Source organism: Grampus griseus (genome assembly GCF_964374135.1).
Source record: "Grampus griseus genome assembly, chromosome: 1".
NCBI classification, from domain to species: Eukaryota; Metazoa; Chordata; class Mammalia; order Artiodactyla; family Delphinidae; genus Grampus; species Grampus griseus.
Window position 1 is genome coordinate 162564913 of NC_139017.1, and position 12854 is coordinate 162577766.

General features: G+C 44.9%; 1 protein-coding gene across 2 annotated transcripts in view; it reads right to left on the minus strand.

Moving 5' to 3' along the window:
• Positions 1-12854, minus strand: part of ARID1A (AT-rich interaction domain 1A) — a gene marked incomplete at its 5' end in the record, with an annotated part of 70042 nt that overhangs the window by 19022 nt on the left and 38166 nt on the right. The window lies entirely within an intron of this gene.

The following is a 12854-nucleotide window of genomic DNA, read 5'->3' on the forward strand; positions in this document are numbered from 1 at the left end:
AACCTACATTTACCAAGAACTCACTCCAAGTTACCATACTTTAAAACATAAGGGGTAGGAGGTAAGAAAGGGATATATTGCACAGACAATTCTTTAACTGCCAAGAGGGTCTGGGACTACATTCCTAACACCTGGCCAACAACAGGGATGAACAAATGTTTGCCAACTGAACAAACCCAGTTTTTTTTCCTAGTTTTAAGTTTTTCAATGAGAATTTGGTATTTATTTGGAGGTTGTGCTTGTCTTGAATTAATCGGTAAAGAGTTCACTCTAGGTCAGTAAACCCCAAGATTAGCAATCAGGAGCTCAATATGAAAAATATTTAAAAATAGAAAAAGGGACTTCCCTGGCAGTCCAGTGGTTAAGATTCCACACTTCCACTGCAGGGGGGCGTGGGTTCGATCCCTGATCAGGGAACTAAGATCCTCCATGCCGCGTGGCACACCAAAAAAATAAAAATATTCACCCCAGGAAATGCACCCCCAACCCACTCCCAGCCCCAAGTTCACTCTCTAGCAATACCATGGGCTCAGCATCACGCATTAACTTCAGGCTGGGAACTAACTGTACCTTGAAGAAAGAATGAAAGCTTTCAGTACATGCTCAGCTCTGTGAAAACCCTAATACTCAAATAGTTAAGAAAAGAGTTCTCTTAAAGAGACACAGCTGAAGAGGAAGGAAATCCAAAATGGCCTGATTTGAGTCTATTCCTATTCCCACAACAAGCTCACCTTGGAGAGATCAGTTCAAGGTGATTCTGACCCTGGAGTCGGACAGTAACATTGGAGATCAAAGAGCACCTCTTAGGCTCTCCCCTAAGTATCCAGGTTGGTTGGATCTTTGCAAACCAGTTGGTTACTTCACTAGGCTGGGAGTATTTCTGCTGAGTTCTGTGGGAACAAAGCTTGCCTTGAAGGCAAGGCAAGTAGGTAGGTGTGCATTTGTGTCTGTGTTCAGCTCTCAGTGTTAGCTGAGAAGTCAGAAAATGCTAGCTTTCCTACAAGGAGCAGACCCAGTACACCATAGCATGCTTTCACAAACTGCAACTAGAATTAGTCCCAGCATGGAAGAGAACTCAAGAAGCCCTTCTCTAGGTAACACCAAAGGGCCTCTTTCGTCTCAAAGGATTAAAGTACCTGGAGCTATGAAGAGCCCTAGATTCATCCCAAGAGAGGAGGATTCCTTCCCCACGTTGAGGGCTAAGCTGTACCAGGGACACCTAGCTTCTGAACCAAGGAGAGTAAACTCAAAGAGGCAGCAAGATGACAAGAGGAGCCAACTGTGTAGGCCAGAAAAGGCCTTGAAAGCCACTTGTTAAGCCCTGGTTTATAACAGAAATCACAGCCCAATGCTCTGTTTTAGGGACCAGTAGCTTTCCTCAGCATTCCCTCCTACTGTCTCCATTCCTTACCAAACCACCAGCTTCTAGTAATAAGAGCTACTTGCTTAGAGGAAAAAGAAATCAGCATACTTTGGAACAGTACAGGAATTGAAGGTCTATCCATAAGACAAGAACTCTTCAAATGGCCTTGAAAAATTAAATGTTTTAAACATTTCTGTCTTTGATTAAACAAGTAAAACATGAACATTCTCATGGTAAAAACAGTTGAGACAGTATAGGTAAACTTAAAAGTCCCCTTTGCTCTCTTTCTGCTGCCTTCAATAGAGGAACCCCTATTCAAGCTGGTGTATATCCTTGGAGACCTTCTGAGGAACTGAGGAGGAAAAAAAAAAGAGGATGTTCAACATCACTAACCATCAGGAAAATGCAATTCAAAACCACAATAAGCCTCATGTCTGTTAGGATGGCTATTAACAAAAAGACGAAAAGAAACAAGTATTGGCAAGGATGTGGAAAAAAGGGAACCCTCGTGCACTGCTGGTGGGAATATAAATTGGTGCAGCCACTATGGAAAACAGTATGGAGGTCCCTCAAAAAAAAAAAAAAAAAAAAAGGAACTACCACATGATCCAGCAATTCCACTTCTGGGTATTTATCCAAAGAAAACCAAAACACTAACTCGAAAAGATAGATGCACCCCCATGTTCACTGTAGCATTATTTACGATAGCCAAGGCATGAAAGCAACCTAAATGTCCAATGACAGATGAATGGATAAACAAAATGTGGTGTACACACACACATACACACACACACACAGGAATATTATTATTCAGTCATAAAAAAGGATGAAATCTTGCCATTTGTGACAGCATGGATGAACCTTGAGTGCACTATGCTAAGTGAAATAAGTCAAACAGAGAAAGAAAAGTACTGTATGATCTCACTTACATGTGGAATCTAAAACAAAACAGAACAAAAACCAAGCTCACAGAGAAGACTGGTGATGGCCAGAGGTGGCAGGGGAGAAATCAGAGAAGGGGGTTAAAAGGTACAAACTTCCTGTTATAAAATAAATAAGCCATGGGGGTGTAATGTACAGTATGGTGACTAAAGTTAATAGAACTGTATATCTGAAATATTTAAAAAGTTCTCATCACAAGAAAAAAATATTCTGTAACTATACAGGTGACGATGTTAACTAGACTCATTGTGTTACTCATTTCACAATATATACAAATACTGAATCGTTATACTGTACACCTGAAACTAATATAATATTGTATATCAAATATATATCAATAAAAAAAAATAAAAAGGAAAAAACCCCACCAACCCAACAACCGCTGCTATGGGGTCAGGGCGGGGCCTACAGATGCTCTTTCAGCCACACATCTGTTAAAAACCAGGCTCTCCACAGATACACAAGCAAACGTCCTAGCCCACCTGAGGGATCCCAGGAGCCTGAAAAAAAACCACAGGCAGCCCCTGGGGTTGCGCTCTCAGGACCCTGGAGGCACCTGTGGTGGCAATGTGGTGGCTTCCTTCACAGAGGCATTCTGAGGAGAGCTGTCAGTTTTGGTAAAGTGCCCTGAGCTTCGTAGAGAAAAAGTACTAAGTAAACCACTGTCAACAGCAGTCCACGTGGGCTGGGATGCCTGGGCACAGAGTAACCGTAGGGGAAGAATCAGCATTAATCTTCTTATCTCTCTCATTTGGTTGGTTTGAAGCCAGTCTCTCAAACTGTCATTTTCATCAGAGGGCAACTGGTCAGCATGGGGGGAGTTGATTTAAAAAGATATTAAGAAACAGAATGTTAGCATAGGAAGGAACAGATCATTTATATTAATACTAACAATAACTATCATTTGAGCATCTACGATGTGTCAGGCATTTTATGGAGTTACTTAATTTTCTACAATTCTTGGAAGCAGGTACTACCACCACTAACATGTTGAAAAGGAGCAAGCGGGTGCTCAGAGACGGGGTTACATGCCCAAGCCATCCAGCCAGTAAGTGGCAGAAATCAGACTTTGAACCCAGATCTGCTGAACCCCAAAGCCTATGTTCTTTCTCTTTCCACTACGCTGTGATACTATATAGACTGAGGAAAAAGCATCATAACCTTGAGTTAGGAGACCAAAGCCCAGCTCTTGGTACTTATCAGTTGTGACCTTGGGCAAGCTAGCAACAAGATGGGCTTCAGTTTTCTCATTTATACGACGAAAGGACTGGACAAATCTGAGTCTGTGACAAATCTGAGTCTGGGGCATCTGCAAGAAACTCTACCGGCACCATATAGTCAGGGCCATATGGAAAATGCAATACCAGCAGCAATACCCTGAATAAGAGATACAACTAACTATACACAGCAGTATAAGATGTAAGACATACCCATCAATCTGAGCGGCTAATCACAGTAAATGTTTTTATTGGGAAATGAGAGGGAGTGGTAAAAGCAGAAGACTCCAAAAGAAGTCTCCCTCCTCTATCTGCATGAACAGATATTGCTCTGAACTCCACGTCCTTTTATTGCACAGGACACACCTCTGCTTTCTACCCTACAAAAAGCCAGTTTTTCAGGTCTTTTGTTCCACAAAAAGCCGGATGTCTGGTTGTTGAGTCAGACTTCACTGTGCCTAACAAGTTCGGCTTTCTACAGCACACATATCACACAGACAAAGTTCAATCAATCCAAGCCCCTATTCTCTCTCCCTGGTGGGGCGACCTTTAGCATTTCAGGACTCAGGTTCTCAGTTCTCCCAAAAGAGTCCACCTAACAGGTGTCTTCTAGGAGGACTGCTGAAAGAATTGTAGCAATGCCCTGTAAGTGGAAAGATCTCTTTTCCCGGGCTTGCATTCCTCCAAGCATAATCCTGCTGAGAGATAGGAGGTGAGGATCAGCCCACTCAGTGCCCTGCCAGTTCCAAGGAAGCAGCAGGGCCAGGGAGAATTTCCTCACGTGTTTCCAACGTGTTTCATGCATTTTATTGCTCATCTACCATGCAGATCAAAAGCGCTGGAGCAGGTCCAACTATTTCACACAGAATCTCACACTCCAGGCTGGCTACAGCCCCGAAAGCCTTCGTTTCTTCACTTGAAATACTGCCCAATGTTATTTTGGGATGTGACCTGATAGAGGAAGCCCATAGGGATTCCATGACGATAACTGTTCCAGCTGTGATTGGTTGCCCAGCCCCAGCGAGTGCCAGCATGGGTCTGTCAGGCTCTGCTGACAAACAGAACTCAGCAGCTAACACCTCTTCACACCACAACAAAACCATGCCCAAAATCACACAGTCCATACCTCACTGGGTGTGTGTGGGGGGTGGGGTGGGGTTGGGGGGTGTTTGCAGTGCTCTCACAGGAAGAGCTACAAATTCTAACATGAACTGGCTGCCTGATTAAGTACACTTTCAAGCAGGAAGATACCAGATCAGGGTTACAGAAGGGTGGGGGGTTAAACAATCTTCTGACAGAGACTCACAAGGATGACATCAGCTCATTTTGCTGAACAGATTAAGCAACATCAATAAGGAAGTCTAAAGAACGAGCTCATAGCAATGCTCAGATTCAGGGTTTTCTCATAAATTTGGCCGAATCCTCGAGAAATAGAGCTTCTGTTAACCCCCAGGTGGAGTCCTCATATTCTTTCAGTTGTGACGAGCTTTTGCCAAGTTGTGCTGACTACTGGCAGGGAAACCATCCGCCCCAGGTAAATTCTACACACATACTTGCCCAGCCTAACAGATCCACGGTCCCTGTGGGAGGCTGCTCCCAGGCTGGAGAATGGGAGGAAATCCTGAAGAACACAGAAGAGGCTGGGAAACTTAACTTTGATGAAAGGCAGATGGTAGGAAAGGAGGCAATAGTTTTAACAAACTTCAAGGAAAAAGACAAACTTAATTACTTCAGAACTACTTAAGGCAAATAAATTTGGGGGAGAGCTGATTTTTCATAAAGCCTTCTTTAAGCAACATATTTGTCAAGGGTCAGGGGAGGAAGAGGCTACCTCTATCATACACTCACAAAAAAATATTCAGTACAATAATTCTCTTTTTTCTCCTCAGTCTTTGCTAAATGGAAAGATGGGCGATCTGACCCACCCAGGCTAGAAGGGACTCCAGAGTTACAGGACTGCTGCTCTGTTGTTCTAATACGTGGTCTTAGTCCAAGAGACTAAATGCCATCCCTCCCTTGAGAGCAGGCTAGCGGTAGCAGTGCTCATGGAAATGCCAAGAACGAATCAACACACAGAAGAGGCTGCCTCTTACTTCCAAGTCAGGCTTTAAGCAGGTGGTAGGGAAGGGGAAAGAAAAGACACAGAGGCTGGCAACTATCCTTGCAGCTTAGGACCAAGCACCATCTCCTGCCTGGACTACACTCACTGTGTGGAATAGAAGAAACTGCTCTGGGAAAGGCTCAGAGAACTCTTATTTCTTAACCCCCCACCCCAAGTTCCCAAAAACCCCTCACCAAACTCCCACTTCTCTTTTTCGACAAGCTTTTATTTTGGCGATAATGAATCATTTCTTCTGGGTACCTTCCGGCTGCCTGGTGGGAAATGCACAGTAGAGAAAGGTCAGACTCTTCTTGTCTCCAGAATGCTTTTCGGGGCCCACTTCCAAGACAAAATCCCCTACATATACTCAACAAATTTCATAAAGAAAGCTCTGGGAGACCAAATCTCCAAATTCAAAGGATGTTGGAAAGAGGAATAAAAGCCAAGTCCCTTCGTGTCTCCCTCTTTAAGGGACTCAGAACTGACACGAATATGTGACTATCATGTGTTCAACCCTAGGGTACGTGGCTGTCTCACATTCCACTCTCACAATCTTCTGAGGTAGGTATCATCCCCATTTTAACAAAGCAGCAAGAGGCTCAGAAGTTAAATGACTTACCCAAGGAGAGAAAGCTATTAAACAGAAGAACTGGGTCTAAACCCATATTTTTGATTCCAAAGCCTGCACTCTTTCCACCATAAGGTGGAAGTTTGCCACTATCAAAGGCTAGGCTCCGTGCTCGAAACAAGGTGAGGCAACAACAGTCTGTCTCCAGACACACCGGGTGATTAGCTACATGACTCTAAGAGGCTAACCTCACTAGGTATCACTTAGTTCTTCTGCAGAAGGAAAGAATAAAACTAGATAATCCAACTCTACAAGTCTACAACGCTATGTGTTCCTCTCTTTCCTAGCCACTCTTCCTTATAAATCACTCTTCCTTTCATGGTTATTTCAAGTCAGCCCTGTCACCTATAACTCTCTTAATTTAAACCTACTTTTTCTATACTAAAGGGTGTAGTACTTTTCCTCTCCTCTGGGTCCTTAGAAGGATACTTAATGCACAGGGGTGAGGAGGGAGGAGAGAGTGACTTAGAATCTAGGGAGATAAGCAGGAAGTTAAGTCCCATGAAAGTAGGTGTCTGATCTCTCTCTGCAGGTACTCCTGGGCCCTAATCCTATTATCAAGCATAAGGGTGTGGCCCAGAGAGAGAAGTCAAAACACTCCTAGCCTCTAGGCGGCCTCATCTCCGATAATTTCACACTTTCTTCCTCACCCAGCCCTGCAGCCACCGTTGCAAACTGCAGGACAACTGGGTCTTGTTTAGGAGCCCCAACTCCCAAACTACTCCTTTCTGGGGCATGTGCCAAGCAAGCTTCAACCCCCTGCCCACAGCCGCGCTCCAACAATGGGGCAACAGAGCTCTCCTCTAACACAACAGGGTAGCCCATTTCCCAGCCACCAAAGAGAACTGGGTGGGAAGAACAGTTGCTTGAAGTTGCACTATAGGTGTATCAACTACAGACTAAAATTGTTTTCTGCCTTGGGATCTTCAAAGATGAGAACAGCTTTGTGGGGGCAAAGCCTCCACAATCACAGTATAACTACCCTGACCCCTCACGCTCGCTCCGCAGGCAGAGCCCAGAGTCCCTTCAACGTCCTCTAGACCCAGTGTTCAGGACTGATGGTACTGTGCTGAATCTGCCTTTTTCCTCATTAGCCTTAGGAGCTATATTCTCCTATGTTATTAGTGACCAGAAAAATGCCAGGCACACAAAAGACTATAAATGCTTGATAAATATTACTCAAAAGCATCCTCTTTAGACCCAATCTCTATTAGTCTCTTTCCTTTAATAGTCATTCCTCCACCCTAACCCTGCACACCTCCACTCCAGACCTCCACAATGAAGGAGGGACTCTTGGGTGTTGTCATCCAGGGAACTGACTCTCCTGCCTAAGACGGAGAAGTGCAATCCTGAAAGGGCCTCAGCCACTTGATAAGAGCTCTTGATAGAACTGCAGTGCAGGGAAGGAACGTCGGGCAAGGAGGCTGTCGGGAGGTGGGGCTCTGTATCACTGGAGAAATTTCAATCTAATTACAAAAAACAAGAACCTGCTGTTCTAATCCACCTCAGCAGAATCTCTTGACGTAGGTCTGACCCTTTGGGTGGAGGCTGAGGGCGTTGCTGAGGTAAAAAGTGGGGAGAAGAAAGAGCGTTGGGCTGCCAGCATTCCTGCAGTGGGCGCCCCTTCAAACAGCAGCTCGGCCACTGCAGCAGCCATTGATTTTCCAGGGGTCGATACTCTGCTCCCACAGATCTGCTCGGCTAGAGGTTTAATCACATTGAGTGCTTCTGCTCAACATCTCCCCTGCACTTCCCCCTCCCCAAGCCAATAAAACAAACACCAAAAACACAATAAGAGTTGGCAACGGATAGATGGTGTTTCCCACAGCTGGCCCCTAAACCCAGAAAAATTGTAAGCACCAGCTCAAGGGAACCAAAGCTACCTGGGCAATCCACAAGCTGCAGGGGTAGACCCACAGGCCCCGGAGAACCTTTTAATCCATTGCCCAACGTCCCCATGAGACCTTTCTAATAATTCAGATGTTTTACATAAAAAAATCCAGGTTCCCAACTTATGAAAAGAATAGATCCTAGAACTCCCAGAGGTGCTGATCGACTGAAACCTTGCTTTCTAGTTTGTCACAGACCCCACCACGTCTGTATAATACCCATGTTACCTACCTGACCAGCCTTCTGACACATACCCCTCCCCTGCCAAGGTTTCTTCTCACTTAGGCATTTCTCATTAGAGAATGTCTCATCTAGCCAGAAACCACCTCTTGGCCAAAAGTGTACAGAGTGTTGTAAGGGTCACTAGCTGCTAAGACTCAAATCTGAAAAAAAATGAAACTAGGTCAGAGCTGGGCCTAAGTTAGAGCAGTCAAGATCAGTGCATATTTATGGAATAGGGCTATTCTAATCCCAGCAGGAAGTGAGCACTGTAAAGCTAGAGAAGACAAAGAAGTTAAGAACCCCCTACTTTCTCCAAGCTTGCATTCCCTGTCAAGAAGGCCAACCACACAGACCGTGTTCCACCATGATCATCAGCTTGGATCCTAGAACTTGAGTAAGGAGAACAGGAAAAAGGGGAGAGGAAAAGACGGCAGAATTCTAGATCTGAGAAGTGTAAGGGGGAGGGATACTGCCTTAGGCTTCACCTCATTTGGCTGCTCCTCAGAAATACAGCAACCAGAAAGCAAGGAGGACGGACGTAATGTACACAAGTAGGGAAGGTAAAGTTGGCACTGTGCTTAACACAGCGTAGACCAAGGTCTAGGGGGCTGGATGGCCTCCTTGGTTTGATATTTAAAGCCCTAAATTTATATTTGCCAGTGGTCTTCCCTACCATGACCTACGGGTCTAGATAAAATCCAAAGATTTGGGGGGAGGGGGTGGAACAAAGAAATCTGAGAGTGGGGAATGGATAGAATCCTAAACCAGAAAAGACGGCCCTGAAGGCCTTTAAAACCAAAAAAACAACAACTCGGTACACAGGGAAAGACATAGTCAAGTCCTAAAAGCAAAAGACGAGGAAGGAAAAGAACGAATATTCTTGATGACAGTTCCTCTGAATACAGATGCAGTGAATTTATTTGGAACTTGGTTTCTCTCCTACTTTTTTTTCTCTCCTACTTTTTTTCTCTCCTCAAATATCAGGAAATTACCTTCACTCACCTCAGTAAACAACCGTCAATACTCCTCCCACAACAAAGCTGGCCTTAAGGGACAGATTTGCTCTCAGTGTGAACCTTCAACCTCTAGTTCCCACCTTCAACAAGGCATGGCTTCTTAACTCCCTTGGGGAAAGGTCAATAGGAAGCTAGCCAACAGCTTGGAGATGAGCTCCGCCTCACAGCAATCAGAGATTACATCACAATACCAGCCAATTCCATGCTGACACCAGGTGGGGAGGAGAAATAGGTTCTGGCCATGGAAGTAGATGGAGCAAGAGATCAAGCACTGGCCCCCAAAGGGACAGCACTAGATCACATACCAGTTTCATCGTAACATTCAGGTAGAACATCAAATATCTTAGAAATATGAGAAAAAGACAACAGAGCTGATTCCATGCTTGATTTATCAGGTATGTTAACATAGTTCACACCTATGGGCCCTCCTCTCTGGACCAAGATTCTCACTCTGGTGCAGGGGGGCCCTAGTGGTTTCTGTAAATATAGCACTTCTAGGAGGACTTCGTTCAGAAAGTCCAAGCTACCCCTCACCCACCTTCCCCAGACAGACAAGAAACAGCTTCACAATCCCAAATCTAGGGGCTAGCTTTTGGATTTTGTTTGGTCTTCTTGGAGAAGGACAATGGCAGAACTGGGGCATGTACTTCACCAAGGTAGTCTCCCAGACAGCTCTGCAGGTTATAAAAGCACCAACAAGAGAGAAGGAGAAGGGGAGATAGATGGAGGAAAGCTACTGTCACCTAGGCAACTGAGTTCATCCATATGTTGACTCAGGAATTTCAAGAAATTCTAGTTGTTGAGGTTTCTTCCTTCCAGAGTAAATGCTTCCTACATCTTCCTATGGAGGAGACCCAAATCCAGAAGCTACAGTATCACTACCTTTGCCTAGAAGTCTCAACCCCACATCTCTCCATACCTCCTCCCCTCCCTTTCCTCAAAGAGAAGAGAATATGGAAGACAAAGTCTGTTTTCTTTTTTTCTTTAATTAATTAATGTATTTATTTATTTATTTTTGGCTGTGTTGGGTCTTCGTTGCTGTGCGCGGGCTTTCTCTAGTTGCGGCAAGCAGGGGCTACTCTTTGTTGTGGTGTGCGGGCTTCTCATTGCGGTGACTTCTCTTTGTTGCGGAGCACAGGCTCTAGGCATGCGGGCTCAGTAGTTGTGGCTCACGGGCTCTAGAGCACAGGGTCAGTAGTTGTGGCGCACGGGCTTAGCTGCTCCGCGGCATGTGGGATCTTCCCGGACCAGGGCTCGCACCCGTGCCCCTGCATTGGCAGGCAGATTCTTAACCACTGTGCCACCAGGGAAGTCCCCAAAGTCTGTTTTCTGAATATGGCACTCTTCCTTCCCCTAAAGGAGCTTTTTACTCACCCTTTATAGGAGTTTTTCCTAATAGTAAAAGCAATGGGTTTTCACTATTAGGGAAGCCCATATTCTCATTTACTGAATGACCTTGGGCAAGTCCTTTAACTTGTTTGGGTCTTGGATTCCTCATATATGTAAAGAGTGGGGTGAGGGGGGATGGTGGTGTTTGTGTTAAGTGTGGTGAATATTCTGTGGAGTAGCTCATGCTAACTTCATTCTACTCTTTTCCTAATTGCAGAGGTTAAAAAGCTAAAAACTACATTTCCCAGAATCCCTGCAGATGGGTTTTGGCTATAATTCAGGTTCTGCTAATTAGAATCAGACTCAAGATTAGATCAAAGTATGGCAGTGATCATACTTCTGTCTCCTTCACTTGTCTCTACAGGAGCATTTTGGTTTCATCTTCCAGTTAACTGGGTGCTGGTTCTGGTAGCAGCAGCTGCTGCTTCTTGATTCCAGCTTACTGATCCCTAGATAGCAGATTTAGAGCACTCAATCTGATAGTGACTCACAAGCAGGAGTTCCCTTGGTGGGTCAAATCTAGGTCTAGATCCCGACTCCTGGAGGATGAGCCTAGAGCATGCTCCCTCAATCCGCCTAACAATTTTTAAGTCCAATTCCCTATATTAAATACTTCTCTATTAAACATACCTAGGGTTTAGCATGGCCTAGGTTCAGTGTAGAAATCACTCTATCTGACACAGTACTGTCAGATGATCCTAAGAGAGTAGTTGTGAAGGAGAAAGAAGAGAATTATTCACAAAGCATATTCCCTGAGTCAGAGTCTTCTGGGGAAAAATGGGCAAAATGGGGAAGCCTAGAACTTTAAAATACATTTGCCCAAGACAACCTCCTTCACTTCTTCCTTTTTTACAACCTTCCTGTACTTTCTCCCTCCCACTCTAAGCTCTGAGGGGTGTTGAACTGCTCACATAAGTTGGAAGGTTGAGTCAGCACATGCTTTCCTTTCCATCCCTATATTCTCTGTAAGCTTTTACTCTGCTGAGGATAGCATTACCTGCCCAAGCCCAAATATATTCTCTGGGCTTGGGCTAGAAAGGGTACCAACTGTCTTCCTCAGCAGCAGGAAGTATGTTTTACATACTCCAGGTGGTAAAGAACCAGGGCACAACAGTCCTGACAGCCCTGCACTGCTAATAAGTGAAGATACATTTGGCCTACAAGATCCCAGTTTATCTTCTTATACCAATTTCTGATTGAAGTAACGAACCACCAGCTTCCTGTAGCAGGACTGGGGACAAACTGAAAAACAAGGTCAAATCGAAGTGATATGCTTGGTGGGGATGGGGTACTTCCCACCAGTCCTCAGTAACGCTAACTGAGCCCAGGAGCCATAACACTAGACCTAAGGCTCAGTTAGTTTTCAGAATGAAGTTGTTCCGAAGAAAACAAAAGGTTCCAGCAAGAGGAATCTGTGTGAGACACACAGGCAGGAAGCAGAGCTGAGCCACCAGCAACTAGAATAGAAACAGGAAATGGGCCCAGGAACAAGCATACAGTAATCTGCTGCTAGCAGCACAGGCTCCAGCAGGCGCCAGGCAGTATCAGGGCCAAAGCAGCGTGACTAAGATGGAGAAGCAGATTGGCTAGTCCTGCCAGAGAACCGGCGTTCTAGAGAAGGGACAGCTACTTGCACACGGTACATGCTGCTCTGAGCAGTCTGGGCAGATATGTGAGAGGGGGTGGGGATTTCCTTTATGAGACTTTCTAAGAGCACCTGGATTACAATTCAAGGGGAGCAAGCATAGATACACAGTCAGATGTAAAGAAAACAGGTCACCAACCTCAGAATGGCCCAGCTTCTCTGGGTACCAAAATTGCTAGTGACATTTCTGTTATCCCTTTAAAAATAAGCCATCGAAAACCTAGGCAAAAACCGTTGGTCCTGCCTCCTTTTACCATGAAATGTGATGAAAGGAAACACTAACAGTGTAAAATTAAAATCCTTCACAAACATTCCAGTTTTTTAAGCCTTTAGAGAATTTCTGTCATTCTGCCCCCCCGCCCCTCACCAATAAACCTAGACAACAAAAAGCTGGTCCCCAAGATCAAGTAGGTAGCAAGAACCTAGGGGCTAGTCAACAAA